The sequence below is a fragment of the Protopterus annectens genome, chromosome 17.part0, assembly GCF_019279795.1.
Source record: "Protopterus annectens isolate FY-2018-M chromosome 17.part0, PAN1.0, whole genome shotgun sequence".
In the NCBI taxonomy this organism is placed as follows: domain Eukaryota; kingdom Metazoa; phylum Chordata; order Ceratodontiformes; family Protopteridae; genus Protopterus; species Protopterus annectens.
In genome coordinates, this window is record NC_056751.1 from 338,396,355 (window position 1) to 338,419,358 (window position 23,004).

Sequence of the window (23,004 nt, forward strand, 5' to 3'; positions counted from 1 at the left end):
CAAATGTTACAAGAAGAAGCTTCTGCTGTATAATAAGTAAAAGGCTTATGAGCATCTGATCTTGCTATAATCAAGGTAGTTAGTGGGGTGGAAAGAAAGGTAGTGGTTGGATGGGGTGGGTGATATTAGAGTGGGAGTTGCAAGGGCATAGCCAGCATGTTTTTAGGTGCGCTTTTAGTAAAGTTTTGAAGTGGGTGCATGATGGTATGGAGGTAATTGTGGGTGGGAGGGAGTTCCATAATTTGGCTATGGCGCAAGAGAATAGTGCTTCACCAGCAGAGTTATTGGCTTTAGTGATCTGCAAGTGATTTTTGTTGCTGATCTTAGTGGTCTGGTGGTACGATAGGGTTGGAGTAGATTCTGGAGGGATGGGACATTTAGTGGATGGTTTACTAGTTTGTGGACAAGCGAGAGTTGATGCCATTGAAGGAGGTGAGGGAGTTCAAACCAGCCCAGTTCAGCAAATGAGAGACAGTGGTGACTGCAGTAGGATGCCCCTGTGGCGAATTTGGCGATTTTGTTGAAGCAGGTCTCTAGCTTGTTCAGATCGCATTGCCTTAGGTTGGTATACATTGGAGAGGCATAAAGTAGGGTGGAAATAAGATGGGAATTTGCTATTGAAATCTTTGCTGCTTTGGTGAGAAGTTGCTTATTTCTATATAACGAAATGAAACTGCCAAAGGAGCTTTTCATTTCCATGGTTGGGAGCTTCCTTTCTGTCACTGATAGGGCACAGTTCCAAGCATGACCTTATGGTTTCTTCTCAAGAAAGAATGCCCTGAAGAACTATGGCACTCAAGGAACACCTACATGTGGAGATCAAATCCAGTTTGTATTTCTTAATGTAACGCTATACTCTAACCTTTTTGTTTATCCCTGTACATCCATTCATGTTTCAAAATAATATGGATAGTGTAGCCATTATGATAAGTTATTCTTCTCACCTGTTATATATGACAGATGTTTTAATTGTCTGATTTCCAGGTTTTATGTTACATGCACCTTCTAATGTTTGACAGGTTGATCTTTTATACAGTTGTTTCTTGTCGTCTCCATTTGAAATTATGTCACATTGTACAAGAATCTTTGTTTTAATTATAACCCTCAAATAAAAAAAGCACACACCTCAGAACACCCGCATAACCTACTAACTTAAAACAAACACATAAATCTATGTACATCTTCAAACAATGAAGCTTAACCCTCATGACAGAACAATCATCCCAAATAAAAGCTGCACCCTTAGGCATTACCTAACCTAACATTAAGGTTATCCATGCTAAGGCACATGCTACAGACTGTGCTTCTACTTACACTAATTGCTGTTTGTTCTTGTTTTCTCTACTCCCCTCCCAGATGTGAAAAACAGCTTGTATGCTTTCAGAAAACATTAACTTTTTAGCTTTAAATGTGCAATGGCTTTCTTTAAATAAAACTAACTTATACACTGTCCTAGTAAATACACTGAAGATTGTTTTATGTACCAGGGAAACTGCTATCGCTTATTTACTTCTGCTAATTTCAAACTTTTTTTTTTACTAAGCTGCTTGCTCTTTTATGTTTCTCACAGCAATGTCCAGACCTCTTGAGATTTACTGTAGTTGGCTTGTTTCCATGGAAACACAAGAACGAAATGAATATCTGCTCTCAAGTGCAGACTTCTTACTGAACATTTGCTAAATGAAATGTTTTCATTACATTCAGTGTTCTCTTATTTTTATAGTTCATTTGCTTACACAAAAAAAACTTAGTAGATTAAGCCAATGACATTAATCCAGATTCTCACCTGTGCAAAAGTAAGAAAGAACATATCAACTCTACATATATTATAATCTGTGCACTTTTACACCCCATCCCACATGCTAACAACCCAAGATTACAACAAATTAACTTAAACATGCTTTTGTCTAGCCTTTCTTCTCTTTTTACATTGCAATGCCTACATTTCTTAAAACTAAAAAGGTTTACTTTAATATCTTTATCACAGACAACAATCACTGAAAAAGCTTTAATACATATTATGCAATTTACATCATGAAATGTTTTACATAGTGTTAAGAACAAAAATGTTCTACTTAGTTACTTTTTTCCTTTTTGTATCATTCCAAACATTAGTAGCATGGAGTGGGGTATGTCCTTTTCAGTCCCACACAAGTTTAACAAAGATAACAAAAGTCAAATCTTTCTCACTACTTTTTCTTCTAAAGTGATTGATGCCTTAGCTTTATAATTTCACATTTATTCACTAGTTTCGGTGTTACTGTTCTTTTTCATGTTCATCTTCATCTTCCAGTTCCAGAATCCGGTTGAAGCCCAAGGTACTCCTGATTCTTCTAGTCAACTCCTGTGCTTTTTACGGTCTCTCAAGCATTTTTACTGCAAAATGTTGCACTTGTAAAGCCTCTCTATGAGCTTTATTATTAGAATAAGCAGCAGAGCCCTCTTCTGTTTGATGGTTCACTTTTTGTTGGACAAACTTTTGTATCACCTCCTTAGCCTGTTCAGCATCAAGAAAGGCTTTGATCCTCCAAGAAAAATATTCTGAAGACAGCTGGATATAGCAGCTTAATCTCACATCTGCCTCTTGACATTCCCTGATTGCTGGGATAAATTTGCTTCAATTCTGCCTGGTGTACAGTGAATAATCATTTTCCTCAAATACTCCGCTGTCTCCAGTTTGTAATACCTTGCCTTCTGCCACACTTTTGTCTGCATCAACTCTTTCTGATGGTATGATTGCATCTTTACTAACACAGGGCTTGGCTGCTTTTTTCATGGCCAGGATTGAAGCACACACGATGCATCCCTTCAATAAAAAATCCTGCTGTAGAATACCATTTCAGCCATTTATTTATGCTTTCATAAACTGATCACAGCCTGTTGCATCCAGTTCCTTTGGTACAGCAGAAAATCTCAGGTTTTCCTTGCATGTTCTGTCCTCTAACTCTATTTTTTGAAACAGCTCTTCTTGAGCAGTCTCATACTTTGCAGTCTTTTCTTCTTTTCTACAGTTAATTTTTTTGCAGTTTTATCAGTTCACTCTGTGTAAAAGTTTATTCCATTTTTCCAGGCCTTTTCTTATTTCAGTTCATATGTTTAGTTTAATCAGCTCTGAGCACATTTGATTTATTTTTTCCCTAGGTTATTAGAAGGCATCTCCTGTATCTAAGTAGGCACTTGAAAAATTTTTTTGCTGAACAGCTGCAGGATTCTTCCCAGTTAACATTTTCTCTTCACATGTTTTAGTTGATTTTCTTTCAGGCTCTGTAAGTGTCTTCTATGCTGGAATTTAGGCAGTATACCTATAGGCTATCAACTGAATTTTACTGAAACTGGCAGAATTTCTAACCCCCTGTCATTCAGTTTCTTTTTTTTTCACATTGGGAGAGCTGAAATTAAGCTTTTTATCAGTGTGCGGCCATCTTGGAAGTCTAAATTCAATTTGTTGTGCCATGCAACAGTATTCATCACTGCCGATGTGGCAGCCACAACAAATGTCATCCACAGAAGCAATTTTGAAGGAGACTTGCACAGTGTCCCCATTGCTGTAGTAGAACAAGCATTTCATAATTTCTGACAAAGGTTTGCCGTACTTCTTAAAGCAAAAGTCTACATACATTGGCAAACCCATAAATAATGGCCAGAGAGATTGAAACAAAGTTAAGAAAAGCCTCTAACTGGAAAACCCCAGACCCAGATGCAGTACCTAACTTCTGGTTAAAAGTATTAACATCTTTGCATGAAGATTTAGCCAAGGAATTTGCCCTCTTCCCCAAACAAAGGGGTGCAGGGGACTTTCCACTAAAAAAAAAAATTTTTTTTTAATTTTGCATTGTAGTGATTTTACCTGAGAAAACTTCAGCCACGAGTTTGTGTTTTGAAGGTTTATGTACTCAGTCTGTAAGTTTAAAAAAGCCTAAACCTGATTTTGCAAGACAGTTATGTTAAATGGCATGAAATATTATGGAAAGATAGTGGCTCCAACCAGAATTTTACAACCGCATATCTTAGATATGGCCTTGCTGCTCCTGAAAGCTCAGTCTTTTATCAGTCAGAAAAAGCTTTCTCAAATGTCAAATTTTCATTAAAAGCTTTAGAACTCCGAGTGATGCTTATTGTGGAGTCTCTTAACCCAGATACTTCATGTGAGTATTAGAATTAGTTTGAAGTTAGCAAGAACATCAGTGGGTCTTCACTAAAAACAAGCTATTCAGATTTACTCAGTGACTAAAATGAAATCTAAGCAACATTTTTGGAGCTCAAAGGAAAAAGAGTACCCAAAAGAAATACATCCAGACAGAATGAAGAATTGGTGCCAGGCTTTTACTTTTATCATTGTTATGTGTAATTACTGCTATGTATTTACCATGGTTTGCATATACAATTAAAACTGTGGTATCACAGGAATTATTTACTTATTTATTGCTCTTTTTTACTGAAACAGAGTGATCTCTGAGGTGGTATATGTAAGTAGAAGGGATGTCAGGAGTGCAGTTGGCTTGACCCCCTCCCAACACAGACACACACACACACACACACACACACACACACACAAACCTTTTATAAAAATGTAAAATGAAAAACAAAAAATATATCAAAAGTGAGACCAAAATGAAGCCAAATAAATGGATCCACAGACACTATTGTAGTAAGCGCACTCACAGTACCATAACACTGCTTCTTCAGACTATAAAAGCTCAATAAAACCAACACTTATAAGTACAATTAAATGGCAAAATCCAATAAAAACTTCACAGTCATTAAAACATCAGCATTACATCACAATTTGATGAGTAGCTTTTAAAGAAATAGTCAATATAAGATATCCATAAACAGTCATTTAGAAACAAGCAACCAGTGAAAAAATAAAAACATGATGTCATAAGCAAATAAAAACAGACACTTTTAATACACCTAAATAATTTACTTCAAACTCCTAGCAGCCAAAATTGGTTTCAGGGGAACTTTATCATTAAGGCCCTTGCCACAGTCCGCCCTTAGCCTAATAATCCATTTACTTTCTGTTGTCTCAGTCTTATTCAGCAAATCACCCCTTCGCACAATGGGACTAATAAGCTGTACCACCATAAATTTATAAGAGTTTGAAGATCCATGAAGGACAACATGTTTCGCCAAGGCACTAGTGCAGATACTATTTCTGATACTATAGACAAAATCCCTTAGCCTATCCTTAAGGCACCTATCAGTTTTGCCAACATAAAATGAGTGGCACTCTATACAATAAGCCAGATAGACTAGATGACTGGTACCACAACCAGCCTGAACATTAAACTTGAATTCTTTCCCAGTATCAGGATGTATAAAAATCCCAGATACGTCAAGCAATTCACAGTAATTACACTTTCCACAGGGTAGTATTCTGGAGTCCCTATTGGGTATATGTGGAGGCATGTCAAGTTTAGAGTAACATAGAAGCCTCTTAAGGTTCTTTTTATTCTTGCATGTGAAACCAGGTGTGTTACCTACTATCTCTCTGATATTGTCATCCACAGTTAATATATACCAGTACTTATAAATATCTGTTATCTGTTTAACATTGCTTGAGTAAAACAAGGGCATATAAAACATGGTCCTTGACTCAGCCTTCTTACTACTAACTATATTGGCTATTTCAACCACTCTATCTGAAAAATAAGATTTCCCTACATTCCCCCTTCACATAGAGACCTTGGACAGAATATTATTTACATGTCTAGCTTCACAGCCCCTTTCAATAAATTTCTCACTTAAGAGGTCTAAATTAATTTAAAAACTGAGTATTTTCAACATTTAACCTAGATGCCCTTAATGCTTGACCTTTCACTATACTGTTAAATACATGCATAGAGTGCAAGCTTCTGTGAAAATATGTGTTCCTGTGGCAATCTTTTCTAAACGTCTCTGTAGTAAAATTCCTCTTGGCATCCCTAATAACTCTAACATCAAGAAAATTTACCTGTAAGGGTGAACAAACCATGTTAAACCTTAAAAAAGTAGTACTAGAGTTCATATGGTCATGTAACGCTTCAAGATCATTGACTGTACCTGTCCAAACCAGGAACAGGTCATCCACAAAACACCTGTAAAAAGAAATAAACTGTTTCAAATCACCATAACCATATCAGTGTAGCTATTGGCAGTGGAGGTGCTCATACCTATGCCATCCTTTTGTAAGTATATGGTTTGGCTAAATATAAAAATATTACTGCCAAATACAATCTCCATAAGCAAACATAGTCATCATCTTCTTTCGGCTGTTCCTGTTAGGGGTCGCCACAGCAGATCACCTGTTTCCATTTCTTCCTGTCCTCTGCATCTTGCTGTGTCACACCAACCACCTGCATGTCCTCTCTCACCACATCCATAAACCTTATCTTAGGCCTTCCTCTTTTCCTGTTACCTGGTAGCTTCATCCTTAGCATCTTTTTCCCAATATACTCAGCAACCCTCCTCAGCACATGTCCAAACCAACGTAATCATGTGTCGCTGGCTTTGTCTCCAAACCTTCCAACCTGGGCTGACCCTCTAATATACTTATTCCTAATCTTGTCCACCCTCGTCAGACCCAGTGCAAATCTTAACATCTTTAATTCTGCCACATCCAGCTCAAACTCCTGCCTTTTTGTCAATGACACTGTCTCCAACCCATATAACATAGCTGGTCTCACTACCCTCTTGTAGACCTTCCTTTCACTCTTGCAGGTACTCGTCTGTCACAAATCACTCCTGACACTCTTCTCCACCCACTCCATCCTGCCTGTACTCCCTTCTTCACCTCTCTTCCACACTCACCGTTACTCTGAACTATTGACCCCAAGTATTTAAGCTCATCCACCTTTGCCACCTCTACTCCTTGCATCCTCACCATTCCTCTAGCCTCCCTCTCATTCACACACATATATTCTCTGTCTTAGTCCTGCTGACCTTCATTCTTCTTCTCTCTAGAGCATATCTTCATCTCTCCAGGGTCTCCTCCACGTGTTCCCTGCTCTCACTACAGATCACAATGTCATCTGCAAACATCATAGTCCACGGGGACTCCTGTCTGATCCCGTCTGTCAACCTGTCCATCACCATTGCAAATAAGAAAGGGCTCAGAGCTGATCCTTGATGTAACCCCACCTCCACCTTAAATGCATCCGTCACTCCCACCACAGACCTCACCGCTGTCACACTAAAATCGTACATATCCTGTATTACTCTTACATACTTTTCTGACACTCCTGACTTCCTCATACAATACCACAACTCCTCTCTAGGCACCCTGTCATATGCTTTCTCTAAGTCTACAAAAACACAATGCAACTCCTTCCGACATTTTCTGTACTTCTCCATCAACACTCTCAGAGCAAAGATCGCATCTGTAGTGCTCTTTCCTGGCATGAAACCATACTGCTGATCACTAATCATCACTTCCCTTCTTAACCTTGCTATCCACTGCTCTTTCCTATAACTTCATGCTGTGACTGATCAATTCTATCCCTCTGTAGTTACTACAGCTCTGCACATCACCCTTATTCTTAAAAATCGGTACCAAAACACTTTTTCTCCATTCCTCAAGCATCCTCTCACTTTCCATGATTTCATTAAACAATCTGGTTAAAAACTCCACTGCCATTTCATCTAAACACCTCCATGCTTCAACAGGTATGTCATCTGGGCCAACAGCCTTCATTCTCTTCCTAGCTATCCTTACTTCCTCCTTGCTAATCCATTGTACTTCATGATTTACTATCCCTACATCATCCAACCTTCTCTCCCTCTCATTCTCTTCATTCATCAACCCCTCAAAGTACTCTTTCCATCTCCTCAACACACTCTACTCGCTTGTGAGTATGTTTCCCTCATTATCCTTTATCACCTTTACCTGCTGCACATCTTTCCTAGCTCGGTCCCTCTGTCTAGCCAATCGGTACAGGTCCTTTTCTCCCTCCTTAGTGTCCAACCATTCATACAACTCTTCATATGCCTTATCCTTAGCCTTCAGCACCTCTCTCTTTGCCATGCACCTCATCTCCTTATACTCCTGTCTACTTTCTTCATCTCTCTGACAATCCCACTTCTTCTTTGCCAACCTCTTTCTCTGTACACTCTCCTGTACTTCCTCATTCCACCACCATGTCTCCTTGTCATACTTCCTCTGTCCAGATGTGATACCAAGCACCTTTCTAGCAGTCTCCCTTACTAGCTCTGCTGTAGTTACCCAGCTATTTGGTAACTCTTCACTGCCACCCAGTGCCTGGCTTAACTCATCCCTGAACTCCACCTCACAATTACCCTTTTTCAATTTCCACCACTTGATCCTTGGTGCTGCCCTCACACTCCTCCTCCTCTTGTTGATAACCAACATCATCCTACAAACCACTATCCTATGCTGCCTAACGACACTTTCTCCGGTCACCACTTTACAGTCTCCAATCTCCTTCAAGCTGGCCCTCCTACAATAAGATATAATCCACCTGTGTGCATCTTCCTCCACTCTTGTATGTCACCCTATGTTCCTTCCTCTTGTTAAAATACGTATTCACCACAGCCATGTCCATCCTTTTCACAAAATCCACTACCATCTGACCTTCTGCATTCCTTTGTTTAACACCATACCTACCCATCACTTCCTCATCCCCTCTGTTCCCTTCACCAACATGCCCATTGAAATCTGCTCCAATCACCACTCTCTCACCCTTGGGTACAGTCATCACCACTTCATCCAATTCACTCCAAATTTTTCTTTCTCATCCATTGCACACCCAACTTGTGGAGCATATGCACTAACAACATTCATCATTACACCATCAATTTCCAGCTTCATAAACATCACTCTATCCGACACTCTTTTCACCTCCAAAACACTCTCAGCATACTGTTCCTTCAGAATAACTCCTACGCCATTTCTCCTCCCATCCACACCATGATAAAACAATTTGAACCCACCTCCGATACACCTAGCCTTACCCCCCTTCCATCTGGTCTCTTGCACACACAATATGCCAACCTTCCTTCTGTCCATCATATCAGCTAGCTCTCTCCCTATACCAGTCATACTGCCAACATTCAAAGTTCCGACCCTCACTACCACAGTCCTAGCCCTTCTCCTCTCCTCCTGCCTTCGGCCATATCTTCCACCTCTTCTCCTCCTTCGGCCAACAGTAGCCCAATTTCCGCCAGCACCCTGTAGGCTAACAGTACTGGTGGCGGTCGTTGTTAACCCAGGCCTCGACCGATCCGGTATAAAAAATTTTCTTGGTAAAAGTATAAGCATAGTAACATTTCTCCATAAGCAAACAAAGTAAATCTATAAAACTTTTTCCATAGTCACTATGTAAAACCAAAAATTTCTCATACATTTTAAGACCTATATGGTTGGGAATAACAGAAAAATGGTGTACATCAAATGTTACCAAAAAAAAAATTCCTGTTCTCAAAATGAGACCTGCTTACAAACAAATCATGCAAAAACTGCTGTGTGTGTTTTAAAACATCCTCATTCTTAACAACATTGGTTTCAGATGTCTTTCTAGAAAGATAGAAAAAGGTTCAGTGCACCAGTTCCTCCCAAAACTATAGGCCTGAGAGTAGGATAAGTGGGGTGCTTATGAATCTTTGGTAGGCCCTGTATTGCAGGTATAGTAGGATAATACATTTTGAAATAATTATACAGCTGAAAATCAATCACTCTGCTCAACCAACAATAATACAAAGTATTTTTATCACAGTAATCATGGCATTCATGTCATCTTGAGTAATGTGACCTTATATGTATTACTATCATTTAACTTTTGTTTCATTGCTGCAATATATTGGTCACGGTTCATAACTACTACAGGTCCACCCTTATCTGCAGGTCTATTAACTATGGAAGTGTCCAACTGTACGCTTCTCAAGGCTTCCTTTTGACCTCTTGCTAAGTTACTATAAACTCTGTTGCCCTTTTGCTTTTGAAGTACCTTGTGAATTTCATTCTTACAAAATTTTTCAAATACACTGAAAACAGGATGTAAAACAGGTATGTAGGTGCTAGGTTTCTTAAAGCAAAGTAAATTATCTGCTTATTACCAAAACTTAGTTTCAACATTACATTCCTAGTAAAACATTTCAAATCAAAAATAGTGTCCGTTACCTCTGACATGCTTGCTGGAATGAAAGAAAGTCCCCCTTCTAATCCTTCATACTTACCCTCTTGATGAAATATTCTACACTACAGAGTTGGATTGGGTTGCCACATCTTTTTTAACATTTGGACATTATGTAAATCGGGGTCCCGCTTCCTTTTCTACCTGCCGTGGCTTCTGGATCGTTCCAAGTTAAGCTATCTGGCTTATTGTATGGAGTGCCACTCATTTTATGTTGGAAAACTGATGGCACCTTAAGGATAGGCCAAGGGAACATGTCTGTAATGTCAGAAATAGTATCTGCACTAATGCCTTGGCCAAGCATGTTGTCCTTCATGGATCTTCACACTCTTTTAAATTTATGGTGATGCAGCTTATTAGCCCCAGTGAGTGAAGGGGTGATTTGGTGAATAAAACTGAGACATCAGAAAGTAAATGGATTATTAGGCTAAGGGCAGACTGTGGCAAGGGGCTTAATGATAAAGTTCACCTGAAACCGATTTTATCTGCTAGGAGTTTAAAGTAAATTATTTAGGTGTATAACAGTGTATGTTTTTATTTGCTTATGACATGTTTTTATTTTTTCACTGGTTACTGGTTTCTAAACGACTGTTTATGGATAGCTTATATTGACTATTTCTTTAAAAGCTATTCATCTAATTGTGATGAAATACTGATGTTTTAATGACTGTGAAGATTTTATTGGATTTTGCCATTTAATTGTACCTATATAAATGTTGGTTTTATTGAGCTTTTACAGTCTGAAGAAACAGCGTTATGGTACTGTGAAAATGCTTATTACAATAAGGTGTCTGTGGATCTATTCTTTTGGCTTTGTGTTGGTCTCACCTTTGATATATTAATTATTTGGACTTGTTCTTCTTAGTTTAAGAAAGACAAAGCTGGGTGTGTTTTGTTAATTGACTCTGATGAAGCCAGTTGTACTGGAGAAAGCGCTCAGTCTATGTGTACCTTTGAATTAAACTGTATTTAATTCTACTCCTGGTCGGTGCCTCATTGTTGGAATTCTGCTTTGGAGCTGTCTACATTTTTGCTTTGTTCTTCTTAGTGTGACCATCCTTCTGAGCTCCTGGATTTTTTTTAGCATATACTGCTGTTTTTATAAAAGCGTGTTTTTTTTTATTGTTTTGGTAGCTTTCAAATCTGGCTCACTGTCTTAATGTGCAATCTTTTGTGATTGCACTTGAGTGTCAATCAGAAAACACATTTGTAACCACTTCACAGGTAGAAAATAATGTTCAAACTCTGGACTACGAAACAAAGTTGTTGTTTGTCTTTCGGCTTTTCCCAGTTAGGGGTCGCCACTGCGGAACTCCGGTCCGCTAATGATTGGCAGTTGTTTTTTATGGTGCCGAGTTGCCAGCCCGATGTCCAACCTTCAATGAAGGTATGCCCATTCAACGCATGTCTTTCGAACGCCCACTCGACCGCGGGGAGGACATGCAGACTCCACACAGAAGGCACTCCCAACCCAAGCTGAGAATCGAACAGGAGAACCTCTTGCTGTGAGGCAATAATGCAACCGCTGCACCACCGCGGAAGATTTGGACTATGAAACAAAGTAAATAAGGCAATTCTTTCCTTAGTCATACTAGGCAACTGAATGGTGCAATATATAGGTATAGAGTGTATTCAACTTACAGTACAACATTAAATAAAGAGACACTTACTGAAATAAGAAAGCTACCAGACAGAATACACAAAGTTAGTTAACAGACAAGCTAAAAATTAGTCTAAAGAAAAATAAATTTATGAATATTAATACCACATCTCACAGAAAAAAAACGTTATCTTCCTAATTGTTTGAACACTGATGAAGCAAACAAACTGGAAAAAAAGGATTGCTTACACTCAGGAAGGAAGGAAGAAAGTATAGCACCAGGGCACCACATCCATTTGTGCATTGCATGCTCTAGGGCCCTGTAGTTTCCTCACGCCCTGTCAGGTGTGACCCACAATTAACAGCTGTCCCATGGCTGAACTAAGTGAAGAATGCACAGTATACGTCAAGTCAATAGTAAATACTGAAATATTGCTACAGTTAAGTGGTAGGGTTCACCGCATTAGTCAGCTTCGCAGCTTTAGCAGTGTTCAACTATAAAGAGAGCAAAAGACTACCCTCTTCGACTACATCACTGGTTCTAATTTCCCATGACACTATTTTACTTTTTATTAAAACTGAACTGTCTGTGCCTATTAGATTTCATATATGCCAAATAAACTGTTTCAATTTTACCAGTATTTTTTTTTTGCATGTTTTTCATTTTACCTTGAATAGCATCACTGCATTTTGTATTAATCTTCCTTACTTTTCTTTTATCACTTGGCCACCTTTATCTATAATGCTTATATTTGGCAGCTTTAATCCCATGGTCCCCTCTGTAAAAAGGTCCATTAAGTCTAACCTAATGAATGAATGAATAAATAAATTAATTAAATTAAATAAACAAGCAAACAAACAAATAAATACTGACAAACCAAAACATGACCTGTCTGGACTGGACAGGTTAAGTACCCAGAATATTAACCTCTGTAAAAGAACTCATTAAGAAGACACCATGATACTTGGATGCCCCATGCCTCGATTCAGGCCACCAGTGTCCAACTGATTTCTCCCAGCTGTAGGAAAAGTATTTGAAAAGAATTGTCACATAAAACTTCCGAATACTTTAAAAAATTGTTACCATACTATTGATGGGAGTTGTGCAGGACATTAAAAATAGTTTCTTGTGTCAGAATTAGTTAAATGTACAAATTGCAAGTGCAAGAAGAAATGAATCATGACAACACTGAGTATATCGTAATTAGGAGTTTGTAAGAATGCAGCAACATTAGTTTACGCTGAAAGTTTTTGGAGTGAAGGCTGAGTGTGTGCATGTGCATCTGTGCGCGAACACAGGTGAGAACAAGGTTTCATGAGTTAGAGCAAGGGTTAGTGATAGGGACAAGATGTTTTGACATGCTTGGATATTGGTATGTGTGATGTGTCTTGTTTAGTGGCACTGCTGGAGAAAAGGTGTTTACTAACCTATACTGCAAGCAACTTTAAACATCTCAGGCTATGGCTCAGTTTTACACATCTGACTACCTCAAATAAACAAGCTACTCTTACAGGTGTGGAAAGTCTCAGGTTTTACTTCCCCAGAAGGCAGAAATGCAACAGGTAAAGGTATTTTATTGCATCGGCCTCACAAAGAAAAAAAAGACCTCCCTTTAACCACAGCAAACAATTATCTCTAGTTATTAAAACTGGCTTCCCAAAGACAGCACCACTGCAGACTTTTACAGAAACAGTTTGGCTTCTTTGTCAAAGAGCGAGCACATAACTTACCAGGACTGTTCCTGCTTAAACACATAAGAAAGGAATTTTACCTCTGCCTCACAAAAACATTACCACAAACTTCCACACAATACAATCTTTATCTTCTTTTTTTTTTAAGTTTCTTTTTTTTTTCAAAACAGGTTTATTGTTTTAACATATAAGAGAAATAAATTTTATACAAGTAATTAAAAATAGGTATTATTATAATATTCAACAAAACAACTAAAGTATTTACAAAGACATCCACTACAATCAGATCAATTAATTAAACTAAAATACCATGCTATTGAAATTAACATTTTTTTAACAAATTTTGTAAATTATCCCATACAATATAATAAGATGTTTTTCTATTTGTTCTTGTCCTAATTGTGTTTATTTCCATATGGCACACTATATTCATAACATTTTTAAATTCATTGAACGAAGGAGGTGTATCTGAAATCCAATTTCTAGTTATTATTTTCCTAGCCACTGCTAGAATAGACCATAACAAGGGAAGCTTAACCTTTTTAACACTTTGAGGTACAGGTGTGTTGAATAATATAAGAGATTTAGAAATAATGAAATTATCTGTAAAAGAGCCTGCAAAATTCATTAATTGACTTCCAGTATTCTTTCAATTTTATACAGTCATAAAACATATGAGCCCAGTCAGCATTAATTTCTACATTACATCTCTTACATAAATTATCTTTATTATTTATTTTATTCATCATCAAAGGTGTATAAAAAGATCTATGTAAAATGTCCATGTATAAAGTCTCCAGACAATGGAAGACGTAGTTCTATAAGCAGATTCCAAAATATATTGTTTATCTTGTTGATTTGGTGGGTCCCCATTCATAGAAGTGAAATAATTCCAGTATGAATCTACACTGTAAAAAGTTTCTTGTCTGATAATTTTATGTATGTATGAAAGTTTACCTTTATCAGAAACTTTATGTTGTAAATTTAATATCAAGTAATCAATCAGTGTTGGAATAGATTCTTTAACTGTTATAGACATTAGATCTATTTTATTAATGAGATGTTGTCTAAAGGTCTGAACCTCTAACCAGCAAGTTTCTCTTAGATCAAATTCTTGTTTTAAGAAATCTAGATTTTTAACTTTATTATCAGATATCAACTGATACCAGTACTTTAGATCATTATCTATAGCTAAATGAGTTCCTTCAGAAGTAGATGACAAAAGCATACCCTGAGTATACATTATAGAGAATACAATAAAATTCCATTCCCTATACTTAGGGTGCATGAATATAAAGTTACGATAACTAATAATAATATTTAATGGGTAACAAACCATATGTTTAGGTGTAATAGGTGAAGTACAAAATTCCTTTAGTAACCATAACATGGAGTTATTTACAATCATATTTTTATGTGTTAAGGAGATTTTCATGAAGTGCATACTAATTAGCTCCCAATAATCTTTCCATTTTGTGACATATGACTGATCTATTAATAAAGTAGTAATAACTTTTACAATAGAAGAGATAGTATATAAATTAAAGTCTGGAAAAGAAATACCCCCTTGAGACCAGCTATTAGTATGTTTCTTTAATGCAATCCTAGGTCTATTAGGTGCCCATAGGAAATTTAACATTAGTGTATTCTGTTTCTTGATAATTATTTTTGTAGGTGGAAGTATTATTGATTGTATTAAGTATAAAATCTTGGGGAATATTATCATTTTAATAATTGTAAGTCTCTCCTCCATAGTAAAAAACATATTATTCCAGGTATTAAAAAGATTTTGTATATTAAGAAAACAGGTATTATAATTATTATATATAATAGATTTAATATCTTTAGATAGTATTATACCTAAATAAGGTATCTGACCTGAATTGGGTACATATTTAGTAAAATCACTAATGATAATATTTTTCAGATATATATATAGGTAGTATTTTAGTTTTTTCTTCACTGAATATTAAACCAGAAATACTTTTAAAATTCATCATGTTATCAAATAGAGACTGTATAGAAGAATTAGATCCTGCTGATGTAATTAGAACATCATCTGCAAAAAGTTGAATTTTGGATGTTGTATTTTCATCTATTTCAAAACCCTCTATGTCAGTACTGTTTCTGATCAAATTAGCCCAAGGCTCCATTACTAAAGTGAATAATAGTGGAGAAAGTGGACATCCTTGTTTTGTACCTTTAAGAATGGGTATTTTTTGTGAAACATAAGTTCCTACCTTAATATAAGCCAACGTTCCTTTGTATAAATGCTCAATTAGATTTACAAATGCATCTGAGAAGTTTGTGCACTTCATTAAGGTAAACATATAGTCCCAACTTACTGAATCAAATGCTGAACTTATATCAAGACTAATAAGTGTTAAATCTTTCTTTTTCCTATTTGCAAAATCTATTAATGTTAAAGTTCTTCTTATATTATCAAAAGTATTTCTATTTACAATGAAGCCTGTCTGATCTATATCTATAATGCCGGGAATGATTGTCTTCAATCTATCAGCAAAAATACTCATAAACATTTTATAATCAACATTAAGTAATGAGATGGGCCAATATGAAGTACATCTAGTTGGATCTTTATTAGGTTTTAAAATTGGCGAAATAAATGTATATTGCCAAGATGGGGGGGTTATTAACTCAGTTTGGGCCAAAATAAAAACTTATGTATTAATGAATATGTACTTTTAGAAAGGATTTTATATATCTCTGGTATAATACCATCATTACCTGGTGCTTTGTTTGATTTAAGCTTATTTATTTGTGTAATAACTTCTGTATATGAAATACTCTTGTCCAATAGTTTAATCTGTTGTTTATTAAGCTTTTTATTCATGTTTGTGGTTATAAACTCCTTTATTTTATCTTTAGGTTCCATGTTAATGTTATTATGGTTAATTTTATGAAAGTGATTTCTAAATTCATCTAGTATTTCTGGTATACTAGAAACATTCTTCTTTTTCCTTAGAGAAAAGATTTCTTTGATATGGTTTTGTTTATTCAACCTTTTGTTTCATTTTTAAGTCTATGTAAGTATTTGGGGCTTATTGAATAAGACAAAACTTGTATTTCTCTAAAGTTATTTTAACTTTATGAGTTAAAATTTCTTTGTATTTCTCATTTAGTTTGTTTATTTCTTCAATAACTTTCTTGTCCATAATATTTTCTTTATTATTATGTTTATAAGAGTCTAATTTACTTTGAATATCTAACAATTCCTTATCCCAAGATTTCCTTTTATTATTATACCATCTGATACTTTGTCCATATAGATATGATTTTAAGGCATCCCAAACATAAACAATGGAGACGTCAGGAGTATTATTTATGTCTAAAAAATGTTTTACTTCTGAAAGTATATATTCTTTATAGTCTTTTAGTTGAGTTAAGTATGCTGGTATCCTTTTGATCTGAACATTATGAGTATTTTTATCATGAATTCAAAAACAATTGAATTATGATTAGATATAGGACATGAAATGATTTTGGAATTAATTAAATCTGTTACCATCTGGTTAGAAATAAAGACCCTATCTATTTTTGAATAAGTTTTGTATCTGTTAGAAAAAAAGGTGTATGGTAATGAATTTGAATCTATCTGATTATTAATATCATTCAAATGATAAGAATTAGCAAAATCATTTAAATGTTTTGCATTAGATGTAATTCTTCTTTGCCTATAGTGGTAGTATCACTTTCATGTAGTATACAATTAAAGTCACCAGCTAAAATAATATCTCCTATAGAGAATGATATGATCTTATCAAGATGATGTTTCACTGTATTAATACCAATTCCAGGTATCCAATATACATTAATTAAAGTGTAAGTCTCCCCATTAATTTGTATTGTAACCATACAAAACATTCCTTTGTCATCCTGATAAGACTTAATGGTTTTAGGAATGGGCATACTTTTATTCCATAAAATAGCCACTCCTCTTTTTTCTGAGTGTGCTCTGAACTAACCAATACTGTATATTTGTTTGTGGCTAGTTTATCAATATCTTTTTCAAGAGATGGGTTTCTTGCAGGAAGACTAAGTTGGCCTTATGTAAATTAATGTATCTTATTAGGCTTGCCCTTTTACATGGATTATTCAATCCATTAATATTTAAAGAAATTCCTTTTAAAGATGTCATTTGGCATTTTTAAAACTTAAGAATCTTATGATCAAAATAACAAATAACAAGATAAGTAATGTTACATCTCCTCCTTTAGGTGTACCTTTAAATATAGCTGTATTTATTGAATCTCTTATGGGATTTTGTATAGGATTCAATTTTGTTTGTAGTGACAATGAATGTACAAAATATATTGTGGATGTCAAAACTATATACAAATAACAATGAACAAGTGAAAATAATGTAAGGATTAAACCTTGCATCCAGCCTGGAGTTATAAACTCCAACTTAGAGTAGTATTTACCACTCAAGTTAACCCCCTACCCCCCCCCCTACCCTAAGCAGCAGTACCTCAGCTACCACCTTATCAATTTAATACTAGTTATATTTAACTGAGGTTAACAGTTTTCAATTCAATTATCTAGCAAGACAAGACTACACATTTGGTAAAACAGCATCATATAAACTAAAATAAACCTTTTTTTTTTTTTTTTTTAAACTGTTCATACTACTATATACATCCATGTAATATAAAACACTTGTATTCAAATAGCATTCAAATAATCTTGATGTTAGAAATCAAGAGAAGAGAAAAATAAGTTCTAACATTCATTTAAATCAAAAACTTTGGCTAATATGATTCAGACATTACATATATTAAGATGCATCTATTTTCTGTCATGTAAATGCAATTAACAGCTTCCAAAAACCTTGAATTGCTTGTATATGAGCATTTACTCAAACTCATTATTGTCAATAGAATAAAATATTGTATTCAGAGAAATTGTTATAAATCATACTGCATAGTTATGCAGATTCTCAGAAACACTTATATACATACACACACACACACACACACACATATATATATATATATATATATATATATATATATATACACACACACACACACACACACACACATATATATATATATATATATATATATATATATATACACACACATACACACACACACACACACACACACACACACACACACACACACACACACACACACACACACATATATATATATATATATATATATATATATATATATATATACACATACACACACACACACATACACATATACATATACATATATATATGCATACACACACACACACACACACACACACACACACACACACATATATATATATATAGATCTGATCTCACTGAGTTGTGTCCTTGCCGAGCACCATCTTACTTGCTGACCCTACAATAAATCTGTCTGCTTTATACAAAATAATGCACAGCAAACACATTTTAGTAACCAGATTTTACAATCATGCTATACTACTGCTTTAAAATATATCACATGACAATTTCTTCCAGAATAGAGTTATAAAATTATTTATGCTTGTCAATCAGATGAATTAAATGAGTTATAGTAATGTATATGTTTGGAACATAAGTTTTTAACACAGATTATTAAGCTGCTGTTAAGTAGATTTTCAAAAACACTTGAATAAATGTTTCATTTTCTATGCCTTCTAAAATAAGACATTTACTTACTACAAGAAACTGTATCATTTAAACTCATTATAACTGACATATTTTATGAATTATAACATAGATATTTAAGTAATTATATAAAATAACTCACATTTAGATGTTAAAGAGTTCATTTTCCTTCACATAGTCGCATTTGTATCATTCCTATTTCCTGGTAGAGTGACATTCCTGAATTTGTGATGTGTCAGTGTGATATCTAGGTCAAAGGTGAGACTGGCAGCTTTCAGCTTCTCTGTGAGAATTCTAAGAGTTGAAGCTTTTGAAGTAGCTCATGGACACTGTGCATGAGACAGCCCACATCCCAGATTGTCTCTCATAACATTTTGGCGGGAAACTTATTAAAAACTAGTGACAAACATTCATTTAGCAGTGTAAATGCATCTAAACATGACAAAACCTTCACAATGTATTTTGCAGGTTATTACAGCCTCTATGTAAGTGAAATTAAGCCCAAAATTATTAATAAGTAATAAAACTCAATATTTTTGTCCCAACTCAATTTTTATGCAAATCGTATTATTTACTGTGTCTATATGATCAAAAGCATTTCTATATATTAATAAAGAAATGAAAAAGAGAGTAGAAAGTAAAAGGGTATAAGACAGAAATAAAAAAAATGTAAGAGAAAGCTATAAGAAGTATATACAATGGAATATTACTTACTATTTATATTAATAGAGTTAAAAATAAAACATATTATTTACTATTATTTAGTTCTAATTATTATTAGTTAAAGCATGACAGATTATTTACAAACAAGCATAAGCAGTATAATCAAGAAAGTATAATTAGGAATAGCATTTGAAGAACATATAAACTTTTTACAAGGAATAAATATGTTATTATTCTATTAATCATATTTTCATTACTCTTCTCTCCCTGCCCTCCCCCACTCTTTACCCACTACATAATCTAAATAGAATGTCATTGTTTAAACAAAGAAAAGAGGAAAAGGAGAAGAAAAAAAAAAAAAGATAAGGAAAAAAATGTATCAAATTACTGACCTTACTTCTCCTTTTCAGAAAGAGAAACAAGTTGAATCACAGCTTGCCATTAAATCTCCAGATATTTGACTAGTTATGAAACAAAACATTTCTTTGCACACAGAGAATAACTTTGATTAAATCTTTTTCAAAATATTTGTGGCTTCTTGGAAATGCAGGAACTATATTTAAAAAGATTAATAATGAAATAAAATGATGAGAGAAAAAAAAACATAGAACAAATCATTTGTTTTTTAGTCTCTTCTTCTTCTCTGAAGTCTTCCACGAAGTTTCAGTTGCCAGTCTCTTTAATGAAGGACTAGCCCATTCCATTTCTTCTATTTTATCCAAAATCTTATTTTTTTTGATAAACAGTAAAGCAGAGTCTAAGTCATCGAAAATTTTAGGACCATCAGGAAGGAAGATTTTAAGCTTGGCAGGAAACAGAAGGTATGTTTTAAACTGTACTTTTTTAAGCTCCCTTATTAGTGGCAGAAAAACTTTTCTTTTAGCTATTACCATGGAAGAATAGTTATTGTCAAAACGCACAGTTGTCTCATTAATCTTAACATGAGCTTTAGCCCAAGCAGATTTAAGAACCATCTCTTTATCAAAAGATGATATAAATCTAACTATAACTGATCTAGGATAGTTTTTGTTAGAGTTAGTATTAGCTATAGATCTATGTGCTCTTTCGATACCAAAAGAGAATGCTTCTGGTAAGTCTAAAGTTTTAGGGAGCCATGTTGTTAAAAAAGAAGTAATATTGTTACCTTCAATATTTTCTGGCAGTCCAAAAATCCTAATGTTAGTGCATAGATCTATTTTCCAGGTCATCCAGCTTTGTTTGTAAATGTGTATTTTGTTTCAGGAGAAACTCAATGTTGATTTCCTCTTCTTGTATTCTATTTTCCATGTCATTCACAGCTTCTTCTATGCCTGTCATCTGGATCTTCTGTTGTTGCAGGTCTATATGTAACAAGTCTATTTGTTGTGTAGTTTTTTCTATGAAGGTGTCTATTTTAGTATCCATTTTATCCATCTTAGCAGTAAGTTGCTGGATTATAATTATCAGAGACTGAAGTTCTTTCTTGATGCTGGAGTCGTGAGAATTTGTCTTACTGGAACTTTCAAAGTCATTTCAGACTGATAAACCGACAGGAAAATTTCCAAAGTGATTTCTGACAGGAATATTGTTAAGATTTCCTTTCTTTTTTAGATATAGTTCAAGAACTATATAAAACAAACATATTTAGAAAGAAAATTACTTCAAAAATTATTTTTTTAAGTAATTAATTCCTGTCAGTGTAATGAAATTGGTGGAGCTGAAGAAATCTGCTGCTATCCTGTGTTCATCCTTGGCCACACCCCCAATACAATCTTTGACTGCAGTGAGTTGAAACTATTTTATTAAAAGTTCCACAAAACATAATTTCACCCCAGATACAAATCCTTCTTGGTTACTGGGCCTTACTCCAGGAGTCTCTTCCCTTCTCTCTCAGATGATACTGATTTTAAATAACTCTGTAATCAGCTTTATTTTTACATACCTTTCAAGTTTTACCACCAGAGTTGGTGACAAAGCAAAAATAAATAAATAATTAGGAAAAGGCACTAAATTATGGGGCACTTTCTGGTGCTGGCACTATTAACTTGCAACTACTCAAAAGTCTGAGAAAACATTAAAAAGAAAATCTGGACAACTGAGAGACAGCCAGTCCAGAACTTTACTCACAGACTGAAATGCTACTATTTCACCCAGTGTCCTGTTACCCAAAGGCAATCGCTGTTTTTGTGTGTGTGTGTGTGTGTGTGTGTATATATATATATATATATATATATGTATGTGTGTGTATGTATATATATATATATATATATATATATATATATATATATATATATATATGTATATATATATATATATATATATATATTCTTTATATTCTATATGCAGAAACAGTGGATATAAAATGTGTACATGGATTAATATTCATGATAAGGGGTAACAAATGATAGTATACTGCATGTTATTAATTTACACTTCACCCACAGAAAAGGAGAAACTGCAACAAATATAAGAATGAACTGCAAATATTACATAATAAAATGCCAGTGGAAAAAGCTACAGCATCTAGGAAAATTGCACAAAGTAGTAAGGAAAAAAAGCAAATATCAGGGCAGAGCACTTTACTAAATGAAGCTGACATCCAGTTCATATAGCTATGAAAAAAGTATGTCACATCACCTTCGGTGTTTCTAGCTGCAAAAATTAGTATCTGGAAGACCTTCCAGCAAGTAACGGCTTGCTGTTCATTTAGTCTTTACTGTATAAATTGCACGTTGGCATAGTAACCAAGATCAGCATTTAAATCAGCAGGTGAACCACTGCTAATCCTCCATCAGTCTCAAATCACATGGACTGTGTGTCGGCAGTCATTTTAAGAAACTACCCATTTCCTTTACAGCAGTCAGCAACCAGTGTTAAAGTAGGAAAAGGAGCAAAAAAAATACAAACAGCAGCAGCCTTGAATAGAGCTATAACCAGGCATGTGAAAGACAGTAGAAATTTCAAAGACCTCAAAGCCCATTCTTAAATCAGACTTTAAAATGCACTACCCAAGGACTTCAAAACTGTATCCTTTTCAAGCTATGCATTGCTTTTTCAGTAAATAAAACAGCTTACTTTCACACGCAGTGACATATCACTGGCAATAAAAGTATGGGATACTTCTGGACAGAAATTTTGTTTGAACAAGTCGATACTAATTTGACTTTTACCTGATTCTTTTTAGTAAATTTCTTAAACACGTGACATGTACAGGATACAGCACTTAAACGACTATTTTACAATTCATGCTTTTTCTTCTTGATTAGAAACCAAGAAGAAGCATCCACGTATTTTTCACCTGTGTTAGTGGTGGTGCACCAGTAATT

The 23,004-nt window shown here is 34.8% G+C and overlaps 1 protein-coding gene across 5 annotated transcripts in view; it reads right to left on the reverse strand.

Annotated features, from left to right (window-relative positions):
• Window positions 1-23,004, reverse strand: part of DAGLA (diacylglycerol lipase alpha) — a 2,305,179-nt gene that overhangs the window by 1,174,710 nt on the left and 1,107,465 nt on the right. The gene's annotated exons all lie outside the window — the stretch shown is intronic.